At 30.4% G+C, this 15,613-nt stretch overlaps 1 protein-coding gene across 9 annotated transcripts in view; it reads right to left on the bottom strand.

Annotated features, from left to right (window-relative positions):
- The window catches only part of LOC107439267 (disks large homolog 1), a 140,694-nt gene that overhangs the window by 78,379 nt on the left and 46,702 nt on the right, over positions 1–15,613 (bottom strand). The window lies entirely within an intron of this gene.

Here is a 15,613-nt window from a genome sequence, read left to right as displayed (position 1 = left end):
TTACATGGAGAGGAAAACCATGAAAACCCTTCATGGTTAGCTAGACGGCAAGAGGACTCTAACCCACGATCCGTCTACCACTGAGGATATTTTACATCAGCTCTGTGGTCGGTGGGAGCCGGGTGCGGGATTCGTATCGACCAGCCATCGCTAGGATTCGAACCAGGTTCAACGCACTGGAAGGCGAGCGCTCTATCTCCTGACCACCAACATCATCATCACCAACATCACATAGGGAGAATATGATAGGATTGTAAAATGTCAGAGGTCCTTATTATCAGCATTATAAACGTATATAAAGCAATTTTAATACAAACAATAATATAAACTTATATAAAGCGAGGAAGCAATATTATTTAATACATAACTATAGGGCATTAGCCGAAGATTAATCTCCATATCCGAAACACGCGTGGCAGAGTTGTGATCGCCAAGTTGGGCGATGTTGAAACCTAATCGTGATTCTGCTAGATTTAGATTTTAGCGTTATTTTTAAATGTTCAACGGTATATGTAATTTCAGAGGTCCGTTAGTTCTACGTTGGATACCGGCTGGTAAGGTTACTTTTGCTTCTGGTCAATAAGATCGAAGGTATGCGGGCAGTCATAAAAAGGGACTTCAGAAAAAAATGTCATCTCCAATCCGGTACCACAGACGCCATTTTCGATTCGTCTTTCGCCGAATTTATATGGCGATGGAGGTACACAGATTCTATTCATGATAAATTTAGACAGTATCTAACTGCTATTAGAGAATTCAGTGCACCTAAATCTGAGAACATTCAAGCTTAACGAAGAAGTGTATTGTTTTTTTTTTAATTTTCCTTCTGTGCTTACTCCATTAATTTTTGTTTCGATTCAAAATGCAATTTATTGGATTTATTAATTTTGCTCATATCGGGTTCATTGCAATTTTATAAAGTTTTGGTCGATGTTTTGTTGGAATTTTCCAATGTTCTATTAAAATAACATTATATTTTGGCAGCCATTCCTGTTACCATGGTGTTCCGAGCTAACAGAAATGGCGCGAAACATGAGTCGCCAATTTCGCCAAGGGGCACCCTCAAGTATATTTTTACCCCTAACTCAAATCATTGTTGATCTTATAGGATGCCGGACTCTCCTTATATGGTGCTTCATCTCCCTCCCCCCAGTAATTTAAATTTTAAACTGAAAACAATTAAAACCTAATGAAAATAAACTTTAAAATATGGCAAACAAATTAAAACATGTAATATTAATAAGTTGATGCTGAGTAATATTTCAAAAACAAAAACCATTGCAAGTAATTGCCCAATTAACTTCAATACTGTCAACTGACAAAATATTTTAGTTTCGATCAGACAAAAAGCAAATTATATAATAAAAACATATGTAACTGAAATTCGACAAATTAAATTAAGCAATTTAATTTTTATGTCATATTTAATACTAATAAAAAAACATTTGTAAAATGAAATAATTATGTTATCAATGATCAATAAACATTTTTGTCTAAATTGTTATAAAAAAATAAGGTGAAAACAATAAAATTAACAATTATTTACAATAGATCTCTGAATATTCACAAAATGTACATTTTTCATTGATTTTTCTTTTCACATCATTTTGTGTACCAGTGATTTGCACTTTTATGCATTAATGCCAGGAAAATGACATTATGACATGCCAGGAAAATGACATTTTGAAGTTCAATTAAATTTTTTAACCATACAAAACAGTCAATGCTAGTGTAAAGTAATTTTAAAATGCTAACAGCAATGCAATTTATTAATTTTTTAAAAAAGAAGTTCTTTTAGTATTACAGGGGAAAGTGGGGTCAATTGTAACAGGGTACGATTGTAACAGAGCAAAAATTTTGAATGTCGGGTTCTAGATTTGGTTCCTAGGTGGCACACAAGGTGTATTTAATAAATCTACATGTACAACCCTGCTGGCAGCCATTTTTATGTACTTTTGAAAGAGTTACATCACGAAAGATATTTTCACGCTACGTAAGTACTTTTTTTGGTATTAGAATATTATATTGTAACAAAGTAATTTTGCTTAAACTAATAAAAATTATTAACCGAATGTGTAAGTGGACACCTTAATTAGCATTTAAAAAAAAGATGAGTTTTGTTAATTAACTAGCATTGTTTTTAACAAATGAAGCTGAAATGGCGTCTTGGGGACGATTGTAACAATAAGTAAAGGGGCGATTGTAGCAGCTGAAAATAAATAATCTTATGCTTACAAACCATTACTTAACTCTTTAAGAACCTCCAATAGTTTCCTATATCATTTATATTATGTTGCATGTGCATTATTTTATTTGTCACCTTTCACAGCATAAATTAAAAATTTTAACCCCTTAAAGTTAAAAGTTTAACCCTTTAGCTCATTATTATCTTTACTCCTAAAATATCACTACTATTTTGATCAATAAAAAAATATATCACAACTATGATAATATGTATAATTAACTATGTTTTAGTTGAATTTATGAGCTGTTACAATTGACCCCGTAAGTGGGGACAATTGTAACAAGTGCACGACTGTCAAAAAATGTTAATAATTAATATAATAACACTTAAAATAAGGGTTTTTTTTTTAGTAGAGGATAGTCTACTTTACTCGTCTGTCAATTAATACTAATAATTTATTGGATTTTTTGTTAGTTATAAATAGTTAAGTAAAAAATGTGACAATTGACCCCACTCTCCCCTAGTATTAGATCTTGGAGCAAAGGACAGTGAAATGTCATATATATATATATATATATATATATATATATATATATATATATATATATATATATATATATATATATATATATATATATATATATCATCAGTAGAGCCCGGATTTTGATGACCTAAAAATTCTCAATTAATGCCCTTAAAAAGTGCAAAAAAGCCCTTACAAACTGCAAAAAATGCCCTTAGAAGTGCACAAAAAGTCCTTAAAATTAGAAAATTGCGCTAAAAATGCCTTATGACATGACTTAAATAGAAGTAAAAATATTGAACTAAAACAATGTTTTACTCTTTAAAATTATTATGAGTCGTTTCAAAAAATATAAAGCAATGCAATACTTGTTCTACGTTCATTAAAGTTTGTAAAATATGTTTTATATCCTAAAATAACAACAAAAAAAAGGAAAATATATTGACTCCAAAACATTTTCCTTTTGTATAGAAACTTAAATGAATATAACAACTTCCATCTCATAATATTACTAAATATCAAAATTACAATGGATTATTAAATTTTTTTTTAATATTTTGAAATGTAAACGAGCGTCTCTTGTCTGAAAGCAAATTTTTATACCAGGAGAAGCTTCTTTCAACGTCTACTGATGTTATTGGTGCGTACTTGAAAAGGACGGTCACACTTACTGACAATTCTTCTTCAATTTGAAAATATGTTGTTTCACCTTTTAATATCCTAGAGATTTTCTTCATTGTTTGGAAGCCAGTGTAACAATAAAAAATTATAAAAAATAATAAAAATTACAAAAAAATTAACGAAAGATTTAAAAATGCTTTAAAATGCAAAATACGCCCCAAAATTTAAAGAAAATGCCCTATAAATCTCAAAAAATGCTCTAAAGGACAAAAAATGTCCAAAAATGCAAAAAATGCAAATGTCATCAAAATCCGGGCCTTAATCATCAGTAAACGAATCAAGATGAATAAATTTCCGCTTTTGGAGGACGTTCGATTTTCATTTCGACCACTTATAGGAGGCATGGAATTTTTTCCATAGACTTTGTGTTGATGATGAAAACCTTTAGGAGACCATCTAAACCTTTCCTAGAGGCCGGACAGAACTCAGAACCAAATGTGAAAAGGTCAAATAATGAAACACGAAAAAATGTCAAAACAAAAAATATGAACAAAACAAATAATTAGATTAAAATGTATTCGAAATATTTGTGTGAAGCTCTTATTTAGAGAAGAGATCTTCTTGACGATCTCTGAAAGAGATCTACACTCTCTCTCTTACTATTACTCTTTTCTCTAACTATTTAAATAAAAAGAAAATTAAAAATATTGTTAAAGAAGGTTTTTTTTTTTGATTATCACTAATAATCAGTCGATTTTAGAATTTATTAAACAAAATAAAATTAATTATATTGCGACTTTTGATTTCCAGGATCTTTTCAATTGCATTCCCCTTTCTAAACTAAAAGTTGTTCTTTTGATTTATTACAATGATTTGAAGAAGAAAATTATCATTAGTTGCGATTTTGATTCATTCTAATTCATTTTTGTCTTTTTAATAATTATCGTTACAATGGAAAAGATATTTTTATTCAAATTGATAAACTACGATAAGGATCTAATTTTTCATTTCTCTTAGCTAACTTATTTTGACACTATTATGAAAAAATATTATACTCTTAGTATTAAATTTGTTTTTAGATATATTGATGAGTTAATTATCTTTACTTTTCAAGATTATACAATTTTATGAAATGATATTTACCCCCAAGGTCTATTAATCTTGCTTTGTAATCATGATGATAATATTAATTTCAATTTTTTAGATTTGGGTATTATAAAAGAAGAAAATATCTGCTTAGTTGATTTATACGATAAAAGAAATGGTATTAATTTTATTTTTAATACCATTTTTAATCAAATGAATAGAATTATTAGAATATGTAGCAATGTTTATTTATCCAAAAAATGTGATAAAAGAAAACAAAGGATCCCCAGCTAAAGTAATTATATAAAATCATTGGGTTAATTGTATGTTATTATTAAAAAAATTACTAAAAGATTCTTTGTTAATTAATATTTTTACTATGTGCGAATTCAATTCGGGCAAATCCAAGGCTAAAAATCTAATGCAAATCATGCTTCCCTCTTTTTTTCATTTTTTAAATAAACGTTAATTTTCTAAAATAATATCATTATAATAAGTATAATATCATTATCTTGCGCACATCCATTTTCGGACCAATCCTTGGTTACTAACAAATCAAACGTGCTTCAGTACTGCAGCAAGAACGAGCCATAAAACACAATTTCTTTATTTAAGCTTTTAACTCCATTTGCCCTTCTGTTTTCATATTTTGTAATCTGGCAATCTTATTACGAAAAATATTTTAGATCATTATTAAAAGATTCCGGTTCATACAAGTTCATTTGAATTCGCTACTCGCTTTATAGATTTCGTTTTGTGTTTTGTTGATACAAGATTGTTGTTGTTGTTCATTTACGTCGCACTAGAGCTGCGCAATGGGCTTTTGGCGACGGTCTGGGAAACATCCCTGAGGATGATCCGAAGACATGCCATCACAATTTTGATCCTCTGCGGAGGGGATGGCTCCCTCGCTTCGGTAGCCCGACGACCTGCGCGCGAAGTTGAGCACTTTACGGTAGAACAGTTTAACGAGGACCCATACCGCACACCCTCGGTCCCTACGCAGGCTGATCCAAGTGGGTCACCCACCCGCACACTGATCGCAGCCAGTGGTGCTTGACTTCGGTGATCTGCTGGGAACCGTGTCTTAACGATCAGTCTCCACTGCGGGACTTACAAGATTATAAAGCACTTTTTTTTGCATATATAATCGTGTGAGCAGGGGAAAAGATTATATATTTTCATTTCTTTTTCTGTTTTAAATCTTTTTAATCTATATTTCTTATTAAATTTTTTTAATATATTTTTTTAAAAAAATTATTTTAATACTTTTTTTCTTCTCCTTTAATTAATCTGCATTATTTTCCATGTTTTTACCATATTTTTAACTTTAAAAAAAATAAACGACACTATTAAAAATTTAAACTTTTAAGAAATTACTTGAAAAATAAGAAACAATTATGACGAAAAGATATCTTGTCACACGCAGTGCTTTCTGATATTATAGCCAAAGTAAAATATATAAATACCGATTCATGAACAATGAAATAAAAGGCATGCGAGATCATTACTGGGAAGGAATCTTGCAAATCTAAGCAGTCCCGTCCGTTTCAAGCCCAGTCAACTTTTATCAAAATAGTATGTTAACCCCAGGGCTCGAAAAAACTCAGAAATTTTACCCGTCCCCGAGGACGGCTTGTCCAACAATGTACCCGTCCTCCTTTTAAACTAACCCGTCGCTTCTAAATAAATAAAAATATAATTTTCTCTTATTTATTACAAACATTTATATAAATTGCACAATGAATAAGTAGTTACTAGGATTACAAATACTAGAATTATAATATACAGTAATAAAAGAAATACTAGGCTACTAGTAGTAACTTAGTATTTCGTTTATGAAATAATTTATTTCCTTTATGAAATAATTTAAATAACAAAGACAAGTTATCTAGAATGTCAATTACCAGGAAAATGGCTGTCCGCGCGGACGTCGCATTCGAGAAATTCGTTGTCCTCGGGGAATTTTTGACCCCCGAGGACGGGCTGTTTTTCGAGCCCTGGTTAACCCTTACCAATTTTTTTGGAGAAAAAAAAATGCTAAAAATCAACATATTTTTTTATATCATTAATAAATACAAGGAACTAAAATTACACCTAATACGCAAGTTTTAAGTTGAAATTTCAATTTTTTTAATGTATTAAAAAACATTTAATTTACCATCTGCTTACTATCTCGAGTTATAATGGGTAAGAGGGAAAATTTTAAATGATAGTCTTTGTATGATAGTTTTCAAACCAGGGGTTTCCAACTGACATGAGGCCGGGGGCCGCAATTAAAAACAGCAGTCAAATGGCGGGCCAGTCAAAATTTTATATGGGACTCTTTTGTGTTTGAAGAAACATGAAATATTACTGTCAGACTTCCATCAAGTTGTACAAAACAAAAGTACTGAATTACAAATTAAAATAAGAAGTAGATTTTTACCTGAGAAATAAATTTTTTTGCACCATTGGTATATTAAATCTCACAGAAACGAAGAAATTAGAGTTTATTTTTAAAGAAAGAAAATAATTTTGAACCCAAAAAGATTTTTTACGAAAATTGTTCGTAAAAAAATGACAACTAATGTATTTTGTTTCGAGGGCCACAAAAAAAGGCTTCTCGGGCCGCCCGTTTGTAACAACTGCTTTAAAACAAGGAAAAACACAAAGTGATAATTTCCAAACACCAGTGAAGTAATACGCCATTATTTTACCCTTTTTTTCTATGCAAATAACTGGATGACTAGTAATATCTTGATTTTAATTCGAAGAACGGAAAAACTATTCAAAAAAACTAGAAAAAAATATCCATGGGATATTATTTACAAAACAGCATACAACACAATAGTTTCTGAGCTTAAGAACTTAATTAAAACAGCAAAATCAGAATATTTCAAAATCAAATTTTTAAATTGTGATTCAAATAAACAAAAATGGGAGCTTGTATATAGTATTATTGGTAATCAGAGCAAATCACCTACTTTACCTGATATTTTAAATGACTATGAATCTTCTGATCAATTCAATAAATCATTTGCAAATGTTAACAGTAGGGGAGAGTGGGGTCAATTGTAAAATTTTTTGCTTAACTATTTTTAACTACCAAAGAATCCAATATATTATTAGTATTAATTGACAGACGAGTAAAGTAGACTATCCTCTACTAGAAAAAAAAAATAAATACCTTATTTTAAATGTTATTATATTAGTGATTAACAATTTTTGACAGTCGCGCATTTGTTACAATTGTCCCCACTTACGGGGTCAATTGTAACAGTTCATAAATTCAACTAAAACATAGTTAATTATACATATTATCATAGTTGTGATATATTTTTTTATTGACCAAAATAGTAGTGATATTTTAGGAGTAAAAATAATAATGAACAGAGACCTAAAGGGTTAAACTTTTAACTTTAAGGGGTTAAAAATTTTAATTTATGCTGTGAAAGGTGACAAATGAAATAATGCACATACAACATAATATAAATGATATAGGAAACTATTGGTGGTTCTTTAAGAGTTAAGTAATGGTTTGTAAACATAAGATTATTTATTTTCAGCTGTTACAGTCGTCCCTTTACTTATTGTTACAATCGTCCACAAGTCGCCATTTCAGCTTCATTTGTTAAAAACAATGCTAGTTAATTAACAAAACTAATCTTTTTTTTCTTAAAAGGTTAATTAAGGTGTCCACTTACATATTCGGTTAATAATTTTTATTTGTTTAAACAAAATTACTATGTTGCAATATAATATTCTAACACCAAACAAAGTACTTACGTAGCGTGAAAATATCTTTTGTGATATAACTCTTTCACAAGTACATAAAAATGGTTGCCAGCAGGGGTGTACATGTAGATTTATTAAATACACCTTGTGCGCCACGTAGGAACCGAATCTAGAACCCGACACTCGAAATATTTGCTCTGTTACAATCGTACCCTGTTACAATTGACCCCGCTTTTCCCTACCTCAAACCCAAATTCAAACAGTTTTCAAATATATATTTCACCAAGCTTAACCTCATTTGTTTTCCTAGAATTGAATGATTGTGGTGTACTTTACTTAATAAATTCTCTTTCTAATGAAAACTCCTTTGACTATGATGATATCAATGTAAAATTAATTAAACTATTTGCTCTCAATAATATAAATTTTATAACTAATTTCAAACAAGTCATCCATTTTTCCAACTTAAATGAGCAACCATAACTCCTGTTTTTAAAACCGGCGATAAAAATTGCTTATCAAACTATAAACCAATTTCAATATTAACTGTTTTCTCCAAAATCATTGAAAAAGCTCTAGCTGATAAAATGTACAACTATTTGAAACATAAAAAATTTTTCTCTGAAAATCTACATGGATTTATTAAAGGCAAAAGTACAGAAAAAGCACTTTTAGAATTTTCAAAATTCATTCATAATAGTACTGCTGAAAATAAGATAACAGTAGCTATATTTTTTGATATATCAAAAGCTTTCGATAATGTCAATCACAATCTTTTAATCAAAAAATTAGAATTTGCTGGTTTCAGAGGAATTATTTTAAATTGGTTTATTTCATATCTTTCAAACAGAGAACATAGAGTTAAAATCCGAAGTAAGTTTAGTAATTATATTTTTTCAAACCGTGGTGTTCCTCAAGGATCTATTCTAGGACCCTTATTGTTTATTATATTCATCAATGACTTTTGTCAACTCAAACTTTTTGGTAAGATAATAACATATGCTGATGATTCCGTAATTTTGTATTCTTGCACTGATTTAAATCAACTAATTTTTCAAATTGAATCTGATTTATGCGTAATTTCAAAATGGTTTACAGTAAATGACTTAAATTTAAATCTAAATAAAACTAAATATATTTATTTCTGTTTAAGAAAATCAGAATTTAACTTAAATTTAAAATTTCACTCTCTCTCCTGTAAAAGTACTAATGAAAATTGTCAATGCTATATTCCACAATCTGTAAATAATATCAAATATTTAGGACTATATATCGATTCTAATTTGAAATGGAAAACACACATTAACAATTTAGTTAAAAAATTGCGTTTTGTTTTAGTTAAATTTTATCATCTTAAGAATAAAATTCATTTTAATTTTGTGAAAACACTCTATTACTCCTGGTTTTATTCTTTAATTAATTATGGTGCAATAATATATGGCGGTGAACATAAAACTAATTTACTTCTTTTAATCTCAGTTCAGAATAAATTCTTCAAGATTATTAATTCTCTAAATGTAAATAATTCAAATATAACTACTACCAATATATATACAAGAATTAACCTATTACCATTTCGCCATAATGTATTTTTTCGTATTTTACTTTCTTTACACAACTATAAATTAATATGCAAATTGAAAACTAATGTGTCTGAAAGGAGACCAACTGAAATATATGAGATTCCCCACTTTATAAAAGAAATTTCACGAAAAAAGTTTTTTTACTTAGCACCTAAATTATATAATAAATTACCATTCCAGTTGCAAAACATCCAAATATATTCTTCTTTTAAGCGTGCTTTATTTCAATTTGTGATGAACATTGACGATTTAGATCTCTATTTTTCACTTTAAAGGAAGCATTTGATTTTTTATAACAGTCTTGTGCCAATCCAAATGAATTTCTTATGTTACCTTTGTTATTTTTTTTATATAGTTTCATGTTTTTTTTTTCTATTATTACAGTGTTCAACAATATATGATGTCTTATGATGAGCAAAATAATTTATCATTGTAATATCCCCCCCCCCTTTTTTTTTTAAATTTCTAATTTAAATTTATTGTATTACTTTTCTTTGTCGCCTGGACAGGATTTTCCTCTTGACGACGAATATATATTCTTTGTATTTATGTGTTTGTTTTTGTTCCCAATAAAGTTATATTAGTTTGTTGTAAAAAAACAAAACAAATTCGTATATAAAATAGCACAAGACGCGTGCGCTGACCCACAATCCAACAAGCAGAACTCGCAAACAAAACTTGGCAAACTTACAGCAGATTATTTATCTTGCTTCCGGCCTAGTAAAAACGTGATAAAACAAGACGTACTGACAAATTTTGATACGACCGAGTTTTTTCGGGATAATAAATATTTTCATAGCCTGGTCGGTAGGGCGCTGGGCCCATATCCAAGAGGTCGTGGGTTCGATCCTCGCCGGCCGAAGACTCCCCGTGTAGTAAATGGTGACTGATGCACGTTAAATCTGTCGAGTCTCAAAGTCCTCCATGTTCCCACAACAAATCAATACCTCTGGGGGTACTGATCCAGGAGTTTCCTTGTCTTCTGGATTGGTTCAAAATTACAAGGCTACGGAGTTGAACGTAAGTAGTCGTAAACCCATGAAATTGGGTCGGCTGTTCAACGACGGTTATAAAATAAAATAAAATATATACATACACGAGTTAACTCGGGATAATAAATATTTCCAATGTATACATACACGAGTTATCTCGGGATAATAAATATTTGCAGTATATACCAACACGAGTTAACTCGGGATAATAAATATTTGCAATATATACCTACACGAGTTAAAGCGGGATAATAAATATTTGCAATATATACCTACACGAGTTAAAGCGGGATAATAAATGTTTGCAATATATACCTTCACGAGTTAAAGCGGGATAATAAATATTTGCAATATATACCTACACGAGTTAACTCGGGATCATGAGGGAAGCGGATAAGCATGAAATTAAATATTTAGCTATATAAGGCATTCAAACTATAGCTATTTTCGAACCTCAAAATTGAAGAAAAAAAAATGCATTATCAGTTGTAAGAAAGAGTTGTGAAGTCACTTTTCTCAGAATCAATCGAGAAGCAGTTGTTTTTTCAACTGCACGGCAGTGAGTAAAAAACCCCCACAGTTTTGTTTCAAGAAATGAGCAAGAAGGGAAAAAGAGAGAGAGCTATTTTTGGTTTCCGCTACATCTTCCTTCCCCTGGATTTTTCAACGAAAAGGAAAGAAACAACAAAGGATTTCTTTTTTCCAACTGTACTCTAAACAAGCGCTCCAAATGGAAGGCATTTCAGTAGAACACCCAGCAAAGCGTTTTTAGTGTCCAAAAAGTAATTACAGTCAAACCCCGCTACAGTGAACCTTCCAGGGAATATAATTTTGGTTCACTATAACCGTGAGTTCAAACTATACGTACTGCAAACAATTTGAACTCATTTTTCCGAACTGCTCCTTTTTATGACACATTATTTAAATAAATGACCCATAAAAAGAAATACAAAAGTGATTAAAAAACAATAGTACAGTACAGAACCCGTTATCCGGAATTCAGAATACCGGAAAACCAAAAAACCGGAACGAAATTCGATAAATTTTCCCCCCATTTTTTTAAAAAAATTTTTTATTTCCTCATAAGATTTTAGGATTTTTCTTTCTTTTTTGAAAGATGTTTACCTTACCATCATTTTGGAAATAATCATTAGAGTATTACTTCATCGTTTTTTCTTCTTTTTAAGATTATTTCCAATTTTTTTTTTTTTTAGTTGGGTTTAACAATAAAAAAATGGCTTTTTGTAGCGATTCAGAAAACCGGAAAAATCAGTTATCCGGAATAACGATGATCCCGATCGTTCCGGATTATCGGTTCCCTACTGTACCAAAAAATGCGTTATTTTTCATGACACTTCGTCTTGCGTAGGAGGGATGGGAAACTGAGATAGACGAAGCAAACAAGAATAAATGCCTACATTCTACTCAATTGATAGTTTTAAAAATCGGTACATGTTTACATGTAGAAATTTCAAAATGATCAAATAATGAAGAAAATGAATCAGTCGAAGACAGAAAAAAAGTTCATACTATCCAATTTCATTTCTTCTTTTGGTTTAACTATATCCACAAAAAATAATATTAAACATGTGTGGCAAGGCACGGGAGCGAACATTTCGATCACTCTATCCGGGAGTTCACTATAAACTGCGTTCACTATAGCGGGGTTTGACTGTATTACTTTTTGCCCATTTCGTCATATACTCGTACCTTGAAAACTTGTTAAGCGAATCAAAACATTTTTGCACACAGTTATAAAACTCGTTTAAAAAATTAAGTGACTCTGACAGAAAATACATATTGATCTCACTGACACCTTACAGGTGCATCATCTGCCAGGGTTTGTTTAGGGATTGGAAGGTGAAATAAAAGAAGCAAACAGGAAAAAATGCTTATCGCTACATTACCCTCTATTGATGGTTTTAAACATTGGTATATGTATTTATTTTGAAGCAGAAATTTCAAAATTATTACAAAAAAATGAAGAAAAAAATCAGTCGAAGACAGAAAAAAGTTCATTATATCCAACTTCCTCACTTTCTTGGTTCACTATATCCACTAAAAATAACATTATACGTGTATAGCATGGCACGGGAGTGAACATTTCGTTCACTTTATCCGGGAGTACACTACAAACAATGCTCACTATAACGGGGTTTGACTGTACTTAACTCATCCCTACATTCATAGTGGACAACGAAGAAATGGGTCGTTCGTTTAGAGTGGTTTCTTCTTTTGGAGAGATTTAAATAAAGGTTATCGATGTCCGATAGAAGTCGCGTAACCTTCGACCCAACTATGGGTTTACGTCTACTAATGTTCAACTCCGTAGCCTTGTCATTTTGAACCCAATACAGAAGACAAGGGAACTCCTGGATCAATACCCCCAGAGGTATGATTTGTTATGGGAATATGGAGGACTTAGAGATTCAACAAGCATACGTGCATCAGTCATCATTTACTACATCTTCGGTCGGCGGGGATCGAACCCGCTTGTACATGGACCCAGTGCCCAACCAACCAGGCTATCCCGGCCTTAGGATATAAATTGATGTTATCGATATAAGTTCAAACGTTCATGATTTTTTTATTGAAAATGACACATTATAAAACTGTGAATGATTGTAAAAACAGCGAATGGGTTGCACAAAAATTCCAACTTTTTTCAAAAATGACGAAAGTAAAAAAGATAACATCAATAAAATTTCAAAAGATGAGAAACGTCGATATAATTCATTATGAGAGGACCTATTTAACGTCCGTTTGCAGTAAAGAAAATATACTGTTGAGAGATAGTTCATTAATGAAACTATTTCAAACAATACAATATGCTTAAAACATTTTTTATAGATTAAGGGAACAACCGTTTATAGTTCCGTAGAATACTATAATATAGTCTATAGACTACAGTCCCTGACCAAATTATTAGACGCATCATAAGATTCTATGTAAAATTTTAATTATCATGTGATATGACCCAATACGAGACCCAAAATTGGGTCGCGAAGCATATTTCTTGGGTCGCGCTGAGTCGAACTAAAAAAGTTAGTAATACACCAAATAATAAGTAATACCAACACCTCCTAGAAGAAGTCATTGTGGCTTACTCAGCCTACGCTTAATGAGGTACCTGGGTAACTCTATACCCTTAATCCTCGCTCATAATAATTAAAAAAGACACATGACTCAAAATTAGTTTAGTATATCAAAGTGCAAAATTAATATAAGAATAAAAGATGCTTAGTAGTTAATGTTTAAAAGAAAAAAGAAAATAAAAAAGTAAAAAAGAATTAACATAAGGGCCCTCTCTAAGAGGTAGAAAAATAGTTCCACAGAAGTGGCGCTGTTTAAGTCAAGGAATAAGTTAAAATGTCAATTATTTTCAAAAAGTTATAAATATATTTTAATTTGGTCAATAAAAATTATTAAAAAAATAAATAAAAAATTTGCAAGTTAAAAAAAATCATCATCGTAGGATTGAAGATTTTTTAAAAATACGATCTAAAATAAAGCAATGAATAAATTTTGACTTTTTTTTGGGTCGCGACATGAACATATTTCTCAAATTTGGGTCGCGGCTTAAAAAGGTTAAGAACCACTGAATTAGACGATATATAATATAAATTTGACTATAGGATAAATTAGACGCTATATTGTATAAGTATAGAATATTTAATATATCAGGTATTCTATTAGTATAGGGGAGAGTGGGGTCAATTGTAACAGGGTACGATTGTAACAGAGCAAAAATTTCGAGTGTCGGGTTCTAGATTTGGTTTCTAGGTGGCGCACAAGGTGTATTTAATAAATCTACATGTACACCCCTGCTGGTAACCATTTTTATGTACTTTTGAAAGAGTTACATCACAAAAGATATTTTCACGCTACGTAAGTACGTTTTTTGGTATTAGAATATTATATTGCAACAAAGTAATTTTGTTTAAACAAATAAAAATTATTAACCGAATATGTAAGTGGACACCTTAATTAACATTTCAATAAAAAAAATTAGATTTGTTAATTAACTAGCATTGTTTTTAACAAATGAAGCTGAAATGGCGTCTTGAGGACAATTGTAACAATAAGTAAAGGGACGATTGTAACAGCTGAAAATAAATAATCGTATGTTTACAAACCATTACTTAACTCCTTAATAACCACCAATAGTTTTCTATATCATTTATATTATGCTGCATGTGCATTATTTTATTTGTCACCTTTCACAGCATAAATTAAAATTTTTTACCCCTAAAAGTTAAAACCTTTAGGTCTCTGCTCATTATTATTTTAACTCCTAAAATATCACTACTATTTTGAACAATAAAAAATATATATCACAACTATAATAATATGTATAATTAACTATGTTTTAGTTGAATTTATGAACTGTTACAATTGACCCCGTAAGTGGGGACAATTGTAACAAGTGCGCGACTGTCAAAAATTGTTAATCACTAATATAATAACATTTAAAATAAGGTATTTATTTTTTTTCTAGTAGAGGATAGTCTACTTTACTCGTCTGTCAATTAATACTAATAATATATTGGATTTTTTGTTAGTTAAAAATAGTTAAGTAAAAAATGTTACAATTGACCCCACTCATCCCTACATCATAATTATTGGGCATAATTATGAGACGCAGCGCAGTTTTTCAATAATGACATGATTTGCACGAGTTTATATAGGCAATACTTTTACATTTAAACATACATGTAATGGGTTTTTATTCAGGAGATTTTTTATATATTTATTGTTTCTATTTATTTTTATGGCATTGCATTACAATGTTAACTCATTGATACACTAACGCAAACAAGTACAAACCGGTTTCAGCCGCGTAAGGACAAAAATCCTGTAGAGTATATCACCTGATAATTAAGATTTTACATAGAATCTTAGAATG

The sequence above is a fragment of the Parasteatoda tepidariorum genome, chromosome 1 (genome assembly GCF_982258835.1).
Source record: "Parasteatoda tepidariorum strain Cologne lab strain chromosome 1, Ptep-v5.0, whole genome shotgun sequence".
Lineage (NCBI taxonomy): Eukaryota > Metazoa > Arthropoda > Arachnida > Araneae > Theridiidae > Parasteatoda > Parasteatoda tepidariorum.
Note: the sequence above shows the minus strand (reverse complement) of the source record. Positions and strands in the feature narration are given on the sequence as shown.